Source organism: Diadema antillarum, unplaced genomic scaffold, assembly GCF_040938485.1.
Source record: "Diadema antillarum isolate AM-2024a unplaced genomic scaffold, OU_Dant_1.0 seq00001234_RagTag, whole genome shotgun sequence".
Lineage (NCBI taxonomy): Eukaryota > Metazoa > Echinodermata > Echinoidea > Diadematoida > Diadematidae > Diadema > Diadema antillarum.
The window spans coordinates 1,989,794-2,007,788 of record NW_027272022.1 but is presented as its reverse complement, the minus strand read 5'-3'; the positions used below and the strand labels follow the sequence as shown (position 1 = coordinate 2,007,788).

General features: G+C 36.9%; 1 protein-coding gene across 1 annotated transcript in view; it reads left to right on the top strand.

Moving 5' to 3' along the window:
* The first annotated feature begins 13,344 nt into the window (after nucleotides 1–13,344).
* The window catches only part of LOC139745115 (histone H4), a 50,995-nt gene continuing 46,344 nt past the window's right edge, over nucleotides 13,345–17,995 (top strand). The window contains exon 1 of the mRNA XM_071655535.1: nucleotides 13,345–13,355. The gene's annotated coding sequence lies outside the window, so the exon portion shown is untranslated. The remainder of the gene's footprint in view (nucleotides 13,356–17,995) is intronic.

Sequence of the window (17,995 nt, the reverse complement as noted above, 5' to 3'; positions counted from 1 at the left end):
TGGCTGGCGCGATTCCACTTTTACTGTTATTGCTACCACTACAACTGTCTTCTTCTGCTTCTGCAGTATGTAGACAGGGACAGAAGGGACGTCTGACATGCAAAGATCCCCATTTCTCTGTGACCGATGAAGCAAATCGAATGAAGATTTCTAAAAGATGAAGTAATAACTTGTAGTTCCATACCCTGATATTCCATTTTAATTGATTTGCTGTTTCTAAAATTATTTATGCAGAATATCCGGTTTTTTGTTGGGGGGGGGGGGGTGGGCGGGCATACGGTATAACGGACAATGGACGTTTCTACCACAATATGTTCTGCTCTATCATATTATAGTAAGGCGCATAAAATAACGAAAGGAATATTTACCTTTTACAGCTCGAAGCTGAACCCAGAAACCGGACTTGCTCCTACTATGGTCACTGGTAAAAATGGCTGTTAGGTAGGACGTTTTAGTTACAAAGTTCAAATTCTGCAGAAAAGCTCCCGTCCTTGTACCTGTACAATTCTTCAGCGCTTCCCTGAAAGTGCAATATTCATCTTGCCCATTGTCGCGGAGAAAGTAGAGAAAATCGCATCCTGCTTCCAAAAACAAAGATTTGAATTCGACGGATATCACACTTTCCTTTGAAACATTGAACCTCCACAGAAAATATGAGTTGTCTGCGTAGTTGTTAGGGTAATTTGGTGACGTCATGTTAAATGGTACGTCCTTATCCAGCCAAATGCGCTCTGTAATATAAATGCAAAGAATTCATTATTGAATGCATGTCTGAATAAATTACTTTTGTAAAGGCTACAGAAGTTTTGTGTTTTTCAGGAGCTGCGAGACAACCATCCTCTAATCTCAAAGTAATATGGACGCACTGAGCTCACTTTTTACACATTGGGAGCAGTGATTTAAAAAATGTTCGAGTTACCACACAGCTGTATTACAAAACATCCTACCATATAAGAATTCTGCAATAAAGCCTAAGATGGAAGGAGAGATCACTAATTTTTTTTCTCTACATCAACAATAACTGTAGACGATTTATTCTAGAAACAATTTTATTGTAACTATTGTTCACCTTTTCCTATATCTAACAATTGATTATGGTGATTAAAAATTTTACATTGGTCGTTTCTGCCCCTGACATTTGAAACTATTTTTAGGCACTAAAGCTGGGTTTTCGTTTCATAAGCAAATTAATGGTAAAGAATGCCTTTATTATCAATAAACATCAGTACCATGTGAGCACTTTCTTCACACAGTGCATAATTATATTGAAAACTATTTCACTTTCGTTGTCTTAGCAACTATTGCAATGTATCGATACTGTTAGTTTTTTTTTTGTGCTATTATTGTTGTTTTCTCTGTACAATTGTATGCATTGATTTTGTCACTTAAGAAAGTGAGATTTATGTTTGTGTTATGTATTGTGGAAAAAACGAATAAATATGAACTTGAACTTGAACTTGAGCATAAAACGTGTGAGGAATTTGCCTGTGCAGCTAGTCTGGAACCAGGGAGGTGTGGCGAACACTGTTTAAATGGTCACTAACCGGAGCCTGAGAACAAAACTGTTATATGCGTAGCATTTCAACCAATCTCCCTTATCATTGTATAAAGACAACACGCACTAATGACTGCATCTGAAATGTATATTACATTATGATGTATAATACATTCCTATAACCAACATATTCCACTTTATAGCGCTAATGTTGGGGATCAATAATAACAGAGAAGTGAGACTCTATTCCCTAGACACACCGCCTATGCTAGGGTGCGATTAAAGACAGTTATAACACTAACACCAACTATGAATGTCTCTCTTCACATGGCCTATTTCAAAATTCGAAAAAGGTATACTTCTTGGTGCTGATGTGAACGAAGCACGTCATTGAAAAAAGAAGAGAAAGAATTTCTTGCAAGGTAAATGAAAGAACAAGAAGAAACGAGCAATCTACAAAGTGTAGATTTTTTTTTTTTTTTTAATGAACGTGTAACTCACTCGATCTTTGTATTGCTGTCACATTTATGATTCCGTGTACAAGACGTCTTCTGGAAGACGACCGGTACCTTATCCGGACAGTATTACTTATACTCGTGACAGGTTCAGGAACTTTGCTCCCACTGAAAGTAGCCAGCTTTACGAAATGCGTTCTGCTTGGATTATCGACGTTGCCATCTTCTACATCAAGAAATGCATATCCCGCAGGTAGCCGAAACGTCTGGAACGCAATCTGAAGTATATTTTCTGCATTTGTTGTAATCGTCCATGTTGTATCTTTATCGATATCTCTGATTGTTATGAGTATACTTCTGTTCACATCGATCGAGTCTATACAAAAAGTAAGATAAAGACAGCAAAATCAATATTCAGAGTCTCATTTATATATTCATGGCAAGTGGAAAAGAAACAACTGAACAAGACACTGACATCAACATGATAAGACAATCAAAACTGCACCGATATTTCCATTACAATCACAAACATTTTGCGTTACAACCGTCACAATATTACTCAATACTATGTTACCATTATAATACCGACTACATTGACGAGTGAGTTTGCAGTTCGAGTGTCAAAATTAGCATCAGACTTTTATCTTCTGTTGTCTGTATAGAGAAGAATGATAACAGAGATTACGTGAAGATGTCCGTAGAAGCTAGCACCTGCAAAAACATGCAATATCATGAATGTGAAGAAAATTTGTGACTGATTTTATTTGATTTGATTTCTGCCCTTCTTCACGAAGTGAATGAAAACGTAACAGCCAATTTTCCTAGAGTAGCCATACACTCGACAAGAAAAAAAAATACATAAAGATGACATTGTATATATAACGATAATAGGATACTTCGTTCTCTAATTTCGATTTGAAATACTGTCTTGAAATCATGCAACTTACTAATTTCACTTGTTGTCTCTAGACTTGGAGGAATGACCCAGGTAAAGAGCAGAATCCACAAACTCAGGCAAACCATGATAAAAAAGAAGATATTCGATTTAATCACAACGATCTGAATTCAGCACGTCTGTGTCCACGTCATGCATGTTTCCTTCTTGTTTGCTGACGGGCAGATAGACATAATGTCTCTTCAGTTTTGAAATTGAAAGTCACTTGTCGCCCCCTTAAACGGCCTTGTGCCATTGATAACCATATGTATATATTATATATACACAATCCTTCCTCTTCTTTCTATTTTTCTCTAGTAACAATGATGCTTCTTGAAGTCACGTGATTTATGCCACATTCGGATGACTATTCTTTTGTTTTTGCCGGTATAAAGGGCATCTGGTAAATTATTTGTCTGTACTTACTCATGTTGACAAAAAACAAACTAACTATGATTTCGTATGTATATAATCTTGAGTTAGTATATATGACCTTGTAAAATTATACCATCGTATTTTTTGTTTGTTTTGTTTTTATGTGAGCACAAAGGCCATCCTGAAGAACAGCCATGGATGAAGCTTGTGCCGTGCTGAAATAAAATAAAAAGAATGAATGAATAAAAAGATGACAGATGGAATAAAACCGAGAACAACACACTTGATCTTTGCATTTATCTTTGATACTCGCCTTGACACATAGCTCATTGTTTATGAAAAAAAAAAGACAAACCATTATTTTGCCGGAGGCAAAGCTAAAATAAATCAAAGTGGCTATGCTAGTCCGTGTAAGACGCCCTCAACGACACCATGTACAGTCAAACCTGTTGAGAGCGGCTATTCAAGGGAGATTAAAAGAGTGGAGAGAAAGGTGGTCCCTATTGAGGGGTTATCCGATATTTTGTGTGTATTGCCTGCATGTGCATGTATTTTGCTATGTGCAAAATCAAATACTAACATGTACTTGTTATGTATTGTAACCATGGCTGCACATGCATTCTCATTTACTGGTATTGAACATTGACACTATTCATCGAGTTGTGGCACAGTAGCATGCGTACAGCAGGCAAGATTTCATTGAATGACAGTTGAATGCAACGCTGGCAGTCACTATAGGGCTCACACGGGTAAATAATTCCCCATAGAGACGTGTGTTAAAATTCAAATTTCAAAAAAATTCTGTAAAATAGCTGGGAAAAATGAGGTGTTTCATCTTCACTAATCTGAATAAGTGAGATATTACCTTTCATCCATCAGATTTCAAGGGTGGGTTGTTCTGCTCTGATTCTGTCCAGGGGTCCGAAAAGCCAGACTACGAGTTCTTGTCACTCAAAAAATCACCTATTTTCCGTACACGTACCCAATGAAATATAGTCCCCTCAAATTCCATCAGAAAAGCTTTCATCTTCCAACCAAAATGCAGTTTGTAGAGGAATTCATACTCAATATCTACAGATATTCAGTTTTTTGCCAAACTACATCATTGATTTTTAATTAATTTTTTTCTTCATTTATTTTGGTATCTTTGGTGCGAATTTGTGAAGGGGTCTGGGACAGTCCATCTTATTTACAGGTGTGAGCCCTAAACTGTTAGCCATGAATGGCTGGAAAGGACATGTAAAGTTCGCTGAATTATCGGCTTGGCTGCAGCTCCGTAGGCCTGATGATCTGTGGTCGTTGGATATGCACATGGGTCTTTATAATATGGCTTTAAGCGGACGCATACTGCAGTTTGCCAAACAGACAAGTGACCGCTATGACAGGTTTGAATCTAAATCTTTATGATATTTTCTTACGCACGTAAGTGCTTGACGTAGATCGGGAGAAAGTCTTTTCCCATTTAATCTAATGATTCATGGCGCAATTATAATCATCACTGCATCGACCGCAAATTACCTATATCATCATGATCATTGTCATAACATTTTAATGCTGAGTGAAACTGCAGACAGACACATTTATCAAACTGTCAAACCTGCCTCAAACACATTTACTATTATGTGCTGATCTCACAGGATAGCGTTTCGTGTAATTTCTCGCAGTCATATTTCTCCAGTACAAGGATATTGCCTTCGTTGGAATTATGACGGCCTTGCGCAAAAACGTGATTCCCAGGCTTAGGTTGCATAGTGTTTCAAGTAGACTCATTGAGCAGACTTTCCTATGAACAGCTATTTATAGGCTTTGCTCCATCTAGTATTTCCTTTTCGCAGAGGAACTTGAACGAATTCCTTTAGATATTGTTAGAAGGCATTGAAAAAAAAAACACATCAGTTTTCGACAAATGCTGAATTGTCAAGTGATGACGACATTGAAATCAACAAAAATTTATACGGTTATGATTGATTACAAGAGCTGGTTGTCATGTTTTACAAAAATTTGCACTTTTGCCGATCATTTTGCATTTGCTGTATCAACATGCATGTTTGGAGGAGCGTTATCCTTTTTGAATCCGAAAATCACACATATCCAATTAATGTATTTTCGTATTGTGATCACAGGCTGCAGGCGGTACTGGGGGATTTATTCCGGTTAAATTTTCCTCCATTACTTTTCTTTATTAATTTTGAATTATCAACGCTGAATTCTTCCCGAAATTACCAAAATTAACCATTATCATCATCATCACGGGTACGTACCAAGGGAATCTTACCAGTCTATACCAAATTCTAATTCTCAGTACTTATGCTGTCTATGATTTCAGTTTCCTGTAACTTACATGATTGTTTCTTCACATATCATTAACAAGAACTTTGTGTGAGTTCAGTTTGGTATTGCAGCCTTTAGGATGAACAATCTCCCTAGATGAACCAAAAATGCAGACTGGAAAACACAGACTAGAGCAAACACGTTTTCTATTCGAGAACAAGTATTATATCTTTATCAGACCAGCACATGTCATTAACTAGACATTGTAAATACTTTTGAATCCATAGATCATGTTGGGCAATCAATCGAAAAAAAATATGACTACTCAGACAACACTTTTCCGTGACCGAAAGGCGACTACATTTCCACTTAGATTTTTTTTTCCTTTCAAAACTTTTTCCGAAGAGTTCCCTTTAGTAAAATATACCTTGAACATGCTGTATATCGTTCCTCTTTATATGTTTTTTTTTCTTTATACGGTTATACTCCGTAATGTGTATTGACACGTAAATAGGAACAAATCATACAATTTATTTTATTTTTTTAAGTTTTATTTATGATATCTATTTTGGGGGAAACGGAATGCAGAAATAAACTGAAGTGAACTGAACTGTGAAGCAGAGAGACCGTTAGAATGAAATCTGAAATACAGGCCTACGATATTGGAAATATCTTAGCCAGCTTATCCTACCTTAAATGACACCCATCATCATGACAATCTAAGTATGGTGATTCATTATGGCACTTAACAAATTGCATAGCATGCAAATTCACGTTTGGTGGTATAAGATTGTGATGCTAACTTCTTGCTACACAGGACAGGCTAAATCTGGTAGTTTAGCCCTTAGACAGATTCTGCACTTTGGTACGTGAAATTAAATCGAAATCAAAGCAAAGCGAAACCGTTATCAAATTCCACATGCGGTGAGGGACTGCTGAATCAACACAACGCCTGACCCTTTATGTAGAATGTAACTTAATCTGTGACTCCTTTTGATATGTCACAATATACTATATTGCATATAGCATGTTTTGCCGTCGAGTATGAATGTAACTTAAACATCGCACAGTCTTTGCACTTTTCAAAGAACTACATTGAGTGGGAGGTTTTATGTAACGATACGGAAAGTAGAGTTTATGTATGACCATGTTATTCATTGCTTATTGTCAATGGAATCTTCCTTATAAGGTCATAGTAACACAATTACCAGGTGGGAGGGGGGATTTTTTTTTCTCCTCACAGTATTTTGTAGGACATTGATTGACAGAGGAGAAAATAATTTGCATATTGGGAGCATTGTAGCCCATTAAATGACTCTATGGTGCCTTTTCCACTTGAAGATTCTTATAGAGCATTTCAATTTCTTCCAAATCAATTTCAATTTCTATTTCATTTTTCAACAAACACATGATAGACGCCACTTTTTTGGTAGCAGAAAATATAACAGAAATTAAGGTAAAAAAATTGAGCTAACAAAATGGGATTCCATCGGGATTTGAACCCGAGACATCCAGATGCTAGAAAGATGCTCTACCGACTGAGCTATAGAAAGCTCTTGTTCAGGTTCGAATTTCCGATGCAATCCCATTTTCTTTGCTCAATTTTTCACTAATAAATAATATTTATTCTGGTCAGTTTTTCTGTTTGCGTTTGAAAAATCAAACAAACAAACAAACAAACAAACCAAACAAAGTGCGTAAAACTAAACAATCAAACATGATAGCATAATTATGCTTTCATAGTAATGAAATAGGGGATGATAAAATGTGTTACATAATTCTTAATCTAACAGTTACCTTTCAAAAGACGTTGATTTTTTTTCATGAAACTTTACTTTTTTCCCGAAATGTTTTCATTTTTAGTAGTCCACTAAAGGAAATTGTTCAAAGTACTGACACTCTTGGCGAAAATTGCGAAATCAGGAGAATCGAGATGAAAAATTGTTACAAAAGGTGCTAAATTAATTTTTTTTTTGTTAAGTGCTAAATCCAGCGAGATCCACTCGAAAACCAATGCGAATGCTTCACTACACTTGAGCCCCTGAGTTCAGACTGTCTAGCTTCCTTAGTACACGTATTGCTGTGTCCCTGCTGGAAAGAACATAGTGTCACACAGTATGAACACGGTGTGAACACAATTTGAACGCAATGTGAACACATCGTGAACACAGTGTGAAATCTTCACACTGTCAAATTCGAGCGTTTTAACAATGTGAACACATTGCGAATCATCAATTCACAATGTGACACAGAACATTACCCTGTGAACACTCTGTGAAAACCAAACCACAGTGTGACATCATCTCCACACTGTTAAATTCGAGCGCTTTCACATAGTCGACAATGTGACCACACTGTGAACACACTGTGGGACACTGTGTTCTTTTCATTAGGGGTAGCTTCCAGGATTACCCATTGACGTGGTTGTAATATGTGAACTATTTCAGTTCTAAGCATTCTTTCGAGGAAGGAAGAAAAAAAGAAAGAAATATGTAGAGCTTACAGATCCCCCAGAAAAATACACAAAGTCACAGAAACTAATTGCTAAGACAACATTTACATCTTGTACATCATCGTGCTAAAAGGTTTCTTTCACAATGTGCTGTATCTTCAAAATCCCTCGAAAATATGAGTTCTTTAGATATCGATGTGGAAACGTAGATTTTTTCTGAGACACATTGGCCCGAATTCACAAAGGTTGTACAAATGAAACCATGGTTTAAACCATGGACAAAAGCCGTGGAGCGCCAAGTGTCACACGGAATATTTCGTTACGAAATCAGTCATTTCGTCAACACTGTCGATTCGTCAAGAAAATGACCGTTTCGTTAACGAAATTATCATTTCGTGGACGAAATGTTGATTTACTTACAAAATGTAGCCATTTCGTTACAAAATAATCATTTCATCGACGAAATGAGTGATTTCGCAACGAAATATTCCATGCGGCACTTAGCGCTCCATGGTTTTTGTCCATGGTTTAAACCATGGTTTCATTTGTGGCACCTACGTGAATTTGGGCTATTTTCTTTTTTCCGTTATGGGTTTCTCCTTTGAAATATAAAGACATACATGGACACATCTAGAAGTTTGTTGATTAAAATTCCAGGCATTTCTCCTTACCACTGAAAGTGGATTTAGTACCTTTTGGAAAGGAACACTTCAATTGTAACAACTTAGATTAATTGATAAAACACAATAGCATTTCCAAATCTTGAGAAAGCATAGGGGGAATGATGTGATTTTCAAATTACGAACAAAACTCGAATGCAGGGGGTGGGGCCTCAATCTTAAAGGGATGGTATAGTATTGATGGAAATAAGGATTGAACTTTAAACTCTTTGAGAAATATTAAGAAACCACACATACCATCCTAATAGGATTCAAAATCAGAAAAATCGGTTGGAATTGATTGAGATATCCAAAAACAAAGTATAGCAAAGTGATTGCAAGAAAAGTTAGGTCCCACCTTTTATTTGTATCGCTTTGTTTCGGATAACTCAGCCATTTCAAAGCAAATTTTCATCAAATAAACAATGAATTCCCCTCAGCATAACATGCTTTTTCATATTTCATAGGAGGTATCTCATCATACACCAAACACACACACACACACACACACGCACACACACACACACACACACATACGCACACACACTCAAGGTTTGAAATCTGAAGTCAGGTCTGGACCAAAACTATATGTGACCCTGCACCTCAAAACAAACAAAAAGTCGCCAGACATGAATTTTTAGTTAAGACCATATTCTGAAAGAGCAGACTTTAAGCTTTAAAATGATGTATAACTCAAATCAAATGGACTCTCCTAACCTATCGAAATATTGGAAAGAAAGCACAAACTCAGGAAAAGTGTGAACTAAGAAAAGAGGCTCTGAAGTACAATGTCTATTCAAGCGCTTAATCTTTACTAAACCGTGCTGGCTGTGTGATGAATGGGACAAACAGGAAGTAAACCACCAGAGTAACAACAATGAAGGGATTATCAGATTAAACTGAAATTAGGCATGCCTCATTAACACATTCTGTCTATAATTAATGCCAACTTTCAAAGCAGTAGCAGTATCCTTTCAAAAGTTATTAGAGTTGAAAGTGAAGAGTGTGGACAAGGTTTTTCAGAAATGAAAAAGGGATTCTAAAGACACACCTAATCACACTATTCTACCAAAAATGTTCGAGATAAACTGCTAAAAAAACACACTTTCCTGCCCGTTTTATGATACCAAATTTTAGCATAATGTACAGGAAGACCCGCTCTTACTGAAAATATGAAAAAGTCAAGTTCGACTAGGTTGACCCATTTCACTTATTTTCAGTCCTCACGCAAAGTCAGTGTGTGCGACTTTATGTTCGTTTTGAGGTGCACGGTCACATATCATCCATTTGAGCTATTGCTTATTCACATGTGAGTATGTGTGTGTGTGTGTGTGTGTGTGTGTGTGTGTGTGTGCGTATACATCACTGATCGTCCGAGACCAATGGTATGAAAACACACCTTTTGTCCGAGGACAAAATCTACGTCCGAGGACGTAACATGCTGTCCTCGGAAGGAATAGACGTGCAAAATGATATTCTACGTCCGAGGACGCATCTGACCCGATATTCGGCTTGTCCTCGGACGTTCGAAAAGTATGAAGTTGACACACATAACACTCCCGTCGATGCAGCAACGTGTGTTAAAGAAAAAGTTAAGAGCGCCCCCTGTGAACACACAGATCCTGGCGATCGCGCACGCGATTAAGCAGTGCTGCAGCTAGCTAGCGCTAGGGCGCTAGCGCGCGCTTCGCTAGCGATCAGCGATAGCGCTAGCGTGTAGCGCGCGGTAGTACGGTATACTGTAGGTGAAGTATGAGCAGCATGCACCGTATGGATCCGGATCGTAATGTGTGAAAAGAGGTTTGAGCTCGCCTTCGAGGACCGCTTATCAAATGTCAACGATGTCAATGGTAAGAAAACTAGCGGTACCGTCCGCAGATCTATTCATTCTTTTATGTTTTAATGTCAAGTTTAAGATCATAGTCATGGTGACAGAAACCACGATAATGTTGGTGTCCACTTGTTCCTTTGCACTCACGCACCTGTGTACAACATGAATGAAGCCTGAGGCTGAGGCTGAAGCTGTGAACGCCTGCTGCTAGTCTAAAATGTAATGGACGACGAACGACGTTACCAGCAGTTCACAAAGGAGACTCGATCCACTGCTTCGAAAATAATTAATTTAAAATTGTGGGTATTAGTCAATGGAAAAGGGGTGATGATAATCACGTAATTTACGGGTAACTCAGGGAGTCATTGGCATTGGTATGCTGAGCTGTGCAAATTTAAGTGACATGCGGCCCTCTATATTTGGAGATAGAAATCACCAAGATAATCAGCAAATTCTTGGAACATAGGTCTATATATAATTTTTTGGCATGTACACCTGTAATGATAAAATATCCTATATCCTATTTTCAGTCCATACCTTCAATTGGATCTAAATTACCATGATCAAGTGAATTTTTAACAATATTTTTCTGATCACTGCTCTTGTTCCTCTATATTAGAATTCTGATAGAACGTCTAGATCTAGAGAACGCTACTTTTCTATTGTGAGCAATTTGCACTATGCTAGACCTGAGTGCTAGGTTATCTGATGATAACCTGGCATGAGTGTTAGTGTGCTACAGTGCTTGTGGCACAGCTCTGTAGACTGGAGTTAGACTAGGCCTACAGTACAGTCTGTTTTTACACTTATGATATAAAGACTATAGGCTAGATCAGGGGAAAAATACAGGAGGGTAAAGGCGATTTGCCCCAAAATGTGAAAAATAGCCCTTGTAAGTTGCAAAAGAGCCCCCATAAATTGCTATTAGATTCAATAGAGAATTTAATTTGGAATGAACAGAGGTAGGAAAAAATAGCCCCTCGTACAGAAAAAAGAGGGTTTTTTTCCCCTGGATTAGATATGAATAGATATTTATCAAAGATATGTTTATGTTTTAGATTCTAGAGAAAAAGTGAAAAGAAAAGAAAAGAAAAGAAATGAAATGATATATTACTTTACATATAAGTATGCAGCTGGATGTTCATGTACAGCATTTCATAATCCCCTATTGACAGAGTATTCCAGGACGAAAAAAGCGGCGTGTCCGCATCTCACCCAGTCTTATGGCGGAGCATTGGTGTAAGCTGGGAAAAGATCAAGAAGGTTTCAGGAAGGTTTTTCTCAACGACGACATAGGTACACGTAGATTATCTCTTTGTAGTTTAAGGAGTGGTAGTATTGAACTGGTCAATGAAGAGGTTTCAAATTTTACTGTTTCCCTGCCAACCTGTACCATATATGAAACACTTTATGTGCTACTTGTGTCAAGGGCTACTTAAGGAGGGTAATCTTTCTCTGTGTAGACCCACAGGGGATCATCCTTTGTGGGGGGGGGGGATGTTGAATGTCAAGCAATCTGCACGTTTATGCCTGAGGTGCATGTATTAGACTGTCCAGGTGACCTACTTTTTGCTATCTAAACAAAGTGCAATTGCACTCATTCACCGACATTGTTCGGGGGGGGGGGGGGGGGGGGGGGGGGGATGTACATTGGGTTTGTGGGACTTTGCATTCCTAACTCCTCTGGGATGAATTAACAACAACAACAAAGATTACTGTACTAAAAAAGCACTTTTACTTTAGGATGGTATTGTATAAGGCCTCTTGTCTTCCCCTAATAAAAAGGTTACAAAAAGAGCTAGAAATTGACAGATAAGATAGTATATATGTACGTGTATCAAAAGGCTTATCTTGCAAGAAAGCATCATACATGTAAGTCCCTGTATTTATTTAGAAATCTCAGTGGAGTCAATGACAACATTATCCACTGGAGTTGGCTAAGTCTTTAGATATGGTAAAGTTCTTATGTTATCACAGTATGAATGGTCTCAAGAGAGGTTTCAAATTTTACTGTTTCCCTGGCAACCAGTACCATATGTGAAACACTTTATATGCTACTTGTTAGAAACCGGAATGGTAAATTTGTAAAGGATGAATCACTAAGGACTGTCCAGGGAGGTAGAAATTTCTCCTTGCCAAGGGCAGCGGGCTGTACAAGCGAGGCAAATGATAATGACCACATAACGATTTAATACATGCAAGGCCATACACAGAATTTTTTTTTTTTTTTTTTTTTTTGGGGGGGGGGAGCAAAACACATACAAACTTTGAAAACCTGAAAACGAGGGAGCGAAGTGACTGAGCTGGTCACAAGGGTGCTTTTGCATTTTTAACAGTGAAATTTGGTGCACACTTTTGATGGATTGTCTGAAAATTTTCAGTAGAAACAAATGTCAGTTTTCAAAATTTCTGGGGGCAACACCCACCCCCACCTCATTTCTGTGTATGGCCATGATTGCTTGAAACAGTATTGTTGAAAACTTTGTTTGCCATAAGTTTTATAAAAATATAAATGTGTTTTAAATGTAGTTTTCCTTCTCCATTTCTAGGACATGGACTTGTGACCACAAGACCATTTCTTAAGGGAGATTTCCTGCTTGAATATCGTGGAGCTCTGTCCATTGCTAATGACGAAGATGAAGAGAATGTGGATTACATTTTCCATTTTTCTCACAGAAATACGGAGTATCGGTCAGTAATTTGAAATAGTATATTGACTCTTATATGTTCAGTGTATGCTGGTTGATATTTGCATGCTGTAAAATTTATTATTTTAGTGTTTTGGATAGGGGCAAGTCCAAGATAACGCGCACGTTACGTATGGGACATTCAGAGACTTTTATGACCTGAAAAATAGTGTTAATGGCCTTTGATCATATTGAACTTCATCATAGTGATTGATATCTAGGAGAAGTATAATCATGTAAAAAATTGAGAAAAATGACCTTGACAATTATATTCTAGAAGAGAAAATATGTGCCGTTACGTATGGGACCAGAAAAATTGTGTTTTTTTGAACATTTTTTTCAACCTCAAAACTCTCTGAAAGTATATCATTCTACAACTTGTAACTCACTGTGATGAAAGTCACAACACTCAAGATTATCACTGGTAAGTTTCATGTCATTAGGCAAAAAGGTCTAATTACAGGTTCTAATTAAAGACAGACATGACGCGTTACGTATGGGACCGTTACGTATGGGACAGTTTGTCCCCCATTCATTTAGTGTGTGAAGAACCATGTTTATGGGTATTTTGCATAATTATTGAAGTAGAATCAGTTGAAACTACTCAAATACTGATCCAGATTGTCAAGGAAACAATATTCCCCAAATATTCACCATCATAATCATATTCAATCATATTTTTATATTTTTTTGACCAACCTGGGTATGCATGCCCTTTGTCCCCCATTCGTTTAGTGTGTGGAGAAGCATGTTTATGGGTATTTTGCAAAATAATTTTGCAAAATACCCATAAACAAATTTTTCCATAATTATTGAGGTGGAATCAGTTGAAATTACTCAAATACTGATCCAGATTGTCATGGGAACAACATCCCCTAAATATTTACCATCATAATCAAATTCAATCATATTCTATATTTTTTATGACCAACCTGAGTATGTATGCCCTATTTTTATCAGGATAGTTGCTACTAAAAAATTGAATAGTTTAAAGTGTTTGCTTCCATTGATGAAGGGAAGTTTGCCATTTAGTTTCAATAAAAAACACTTTACACAAGAAATATTAAGTTTAATAAATAAGCAATACCTGCTGCGTGGAACCCCAGTGATCGAGTAGATATATGATGTCTGTCTAGCAGTCAGGTCATTGATTTGAGTCACACCTCAGTATGTATACCCATGAATTTTGTTGTGGCTACTAATGTACTGAAAACTGAATAAGGACAATTTGTGTATCACTTGCAATAGAAAAAATAATTTTGTTTTTATTTTTTTTCTATATATATCACAACCATTTCAAATTGGATCTCCATCACATAAACTTTGAATTCCTCTAGTCTTAGGATTTTATGTTGTTAAGTAATTCATATAATTGGTTTCCAATCATCTCTTTAAATGTTGAAAACTAAATCCCCATTTCTCAAAAAAAACCACTATACCATCCCTTTAATGCTGATTTTTCATTGTGTATTTTGCCATTTTCCCCTCCCCCTTTCTGAAAATTGTTCAGTCAAGTTCATGTATTGTTTCAAGTGTCTATAACTCAAAAAGTAGCTACAATGTTGGGATGCTTTCTTCAGGATGATTGACCATTTGTGTACTGAGAGACCTTCCCAGCTAGCTACATGCATTCACATGCAATATGTATGAGGATGTCCCATACGTAACGCATTTGTCCCATACGTAACATTATTTCAATGCCTAAAAAAAAAATATTTCTTTTACTTTTTTTTCTTTTTTCTCTGGTATTTAATATCTCTAAACAATAAATTAGAACTTTCCAAAAGGGCATTAAAATAACCTTAGCAATTTCAGAAAAAACCTAAAAAAATGACCTCATTTTGTTACGTATGGGACACCTCATGATAGGACACGAGCTAATTTGCATAACCATTTGCATAATCCCTAAATTTTCATACCAAGTTAAACTATGTGATGAACTTCTTATGTCCACATATTAATCAAATAGTATTTGCTTTCCTTTGAATTAATATGAATTTCTATAAATGTCCCATACGTAACGCTGTGTTTCACATATATGCAAATGAAGCCCTTGAAATTTGCATAAATTTACATAATATCATTTTTTCCTCCACGGAAATCAAAACTTCAACTCATAAGCTTCAAAATGATACCAAACATGTCAATATTGAGCAAAGATGAAATTTTGCCTTCTGAGGGGACCTTATCTTGGACTTGCCCATAGGTCAATTCTCAACAGAGCAAATAAATGCAATCCGTTAGCTACCTACCCAAAACAAGAAGAGCAAAATCCCCCCCCCATCACCAATCTGAAAGGGAAGATTTGATGCCATGAAATAGTTTACTAATTTATTTTACTAATTTAATTGCACTGTAAACAGATTTTCACTAGTTCATGGATAAATGTTAAGCACCTTATCAAAAGTCAGAGCCCATTTGGAACATGTTTTGTTAGTGTCTCTCCTGCACAGCGTCTTGCTCAAGCTCCCAAAGCTCTATGAACAGACAATAGGGGATCGGGAAAGCCGATGTAAGTAAAAGAAGAAGACGATTAAAGACGCAAGACGAGACTTTTGATAAGGTTCCTGATTCAGACATACAGACTGTGTTTCCTAAAGTGCTATGATTACTCGAAATATGGATATGAAGAATTATTCTTTATTCCCTTTATTTTGATGTGTATTGTCTGTCATATGGTACAAAGCTAACGAATGTCCTGTTTGTTTAAATGTTGTTGTTTTTTAGGCCTCTGTAGATGAAGTCTTGAGGGAGCATTAAAACATTGCACCTTTTTATCCTTCTGTCCATCTGTCCTTCCGTCTCCAAATTGGGTTTCCATGGGATATCGGTCTGATTTCAATAATTGTTGGTTTGGGGGAGACGAAACTAACATACAAAGGTCACACTTCATTATATTTACAAATTGGTCAAATGTGGTTTTCCATCCACAAAACTGATTAAATGATTGATGGATATTAGTATTTTTTGGTACATGTATATCACTTGTTGTTTTATAATGACCCCCCCCCCCCCCACGAAGTCTGGAGAGTGAATTAACTTTTGCACCTGTTAGTCCGTCCATCCCCCAAATTGGTTTCCACCCGATAACTTGAAAAATATTGGACAGATTTGAATAATTTTTGTTGTGTAGGTACATCACACTAAAATACAGGTCGTTTGAATTTGGAGTCGGCAGGTCGCAACTCATTCTTTATGCGCATTGGTTTCCACACAATAAATTGACAAATCTTGGACAGATTTAAGTAATTTTTGGTTTGTAAAATATCACACTGAAATACAGGTCAAGTTCGAATTCAAAGTTGGCAGGTCAAAGGTCACAGGTCATAATATATGCAAATTTGTTTCCATGCAATAACTTGAAAAATATTGGGCAGATTTAAGTAATTTGGAGTATAGGTAGAGCACACTAAAACAGGTCAATTTCTAAATTCAGAGTTTGCAGGTCAGAGGTCTGAGGCCAGAGGTCACAGTCCTATATATGCAAATTGATCAACATTTTTGATGAACTTTTTCACACCAAAGAACTAAGAAATGCTTACTAATCACATTAACTTGGGCATCCGTGTCCTATGGACACAGCACAGCTTTTCTAGTTAATTTTTCATTTTAGTGCAGTGATTTACCATTTGGGACAGATAGGGGAGTTGAAAACTTCCAGTACTGTATATAAAGTTCCTGTTCTGGGTATGTTCACTCTCTCCAGGATTGATGCATCAGATAGCAATTCTTGCCTGGCAAGGTGGGTCAACGATGAACACATCCGTCCAAATAGCATCATGAAAAAGGTCACATTTGATGATAGCTTCCCCCATCTGTGCCTGTTTGCTTTGGTGGACCTTAAAGAAGGTGTTGAACTGACATACGACTATGGAGTAGAGAATTTACCGTGGCGACAGGTAAGTGAATATATATGTTTTTGTTGCTTATTCTAGTGTATGCACTTGTTAAAAGGTGGACCTTAAATGTGAAAAACTTGCTTATAAAGTAACCTAACATTAGTAGACCTTTGACATTCAAGGTAATTCCATTGTAAAAGAAAAAAAACCCTGCTGAACTTACGTAATACAGGTGGTCCTTACAGTGTGTAAATGACTAAACTTAGCTATAAAAAAAGGATCTCACTTTGATAGACAGGTCCACATTTCAGAATAAACCCTCAGAAAACGTCCTTTAGGAATATTCTGTTAAGTGGTAATTTATCAATTGTTTCAAAAAATTCCAGGGTGCTTAATGAAAAAAAAAATTGTTTGCCCTAAACTTGATTCTCAAGTCTTCCTCCCCAATTGTCCCCCCCCCCCCCCAAAAAAAAAAAAACACAAAATGGCGACAATTTTCTGCATAAATAAAACAGTGGAGAATTAAAAAAGCGAGAGGAAGAGAAATAAGCAACTCAGCAATATAATGCCCTCAATCGTACAAGTATTTTAGGAGAGAAATAATAAATTTGACCAGTTGATATTTAAGAATATGACCGTCTTATTTGTGCAACTATGAAACTATCAAGACAATAATGAAATGTTTTATGCCTTTTCCCATGAATTGCAGTCCACTCTGGCCAAGGACACCCCAGTAAATAAAGGAAACAGCAGAAAAGATGCTCATGAAGAATCTGTGGTAAGTAATACCTGCAAAGGGTTTCTTTAGGGATCCTCAATAAATATGCTGATAGCTCAGCTATGATATGTCCTCGTTTGAATATGATAATAATTTCTGTGTCAAATTTGCAGTGTTATGTCCTCATACATTTATTGAAACAAGTTCATTGTTGTATTTGCAGTGTAATATTCTCACACATTTTTGCAAACAAGTTGTGTGTTCTTTAGTGTATCAGGG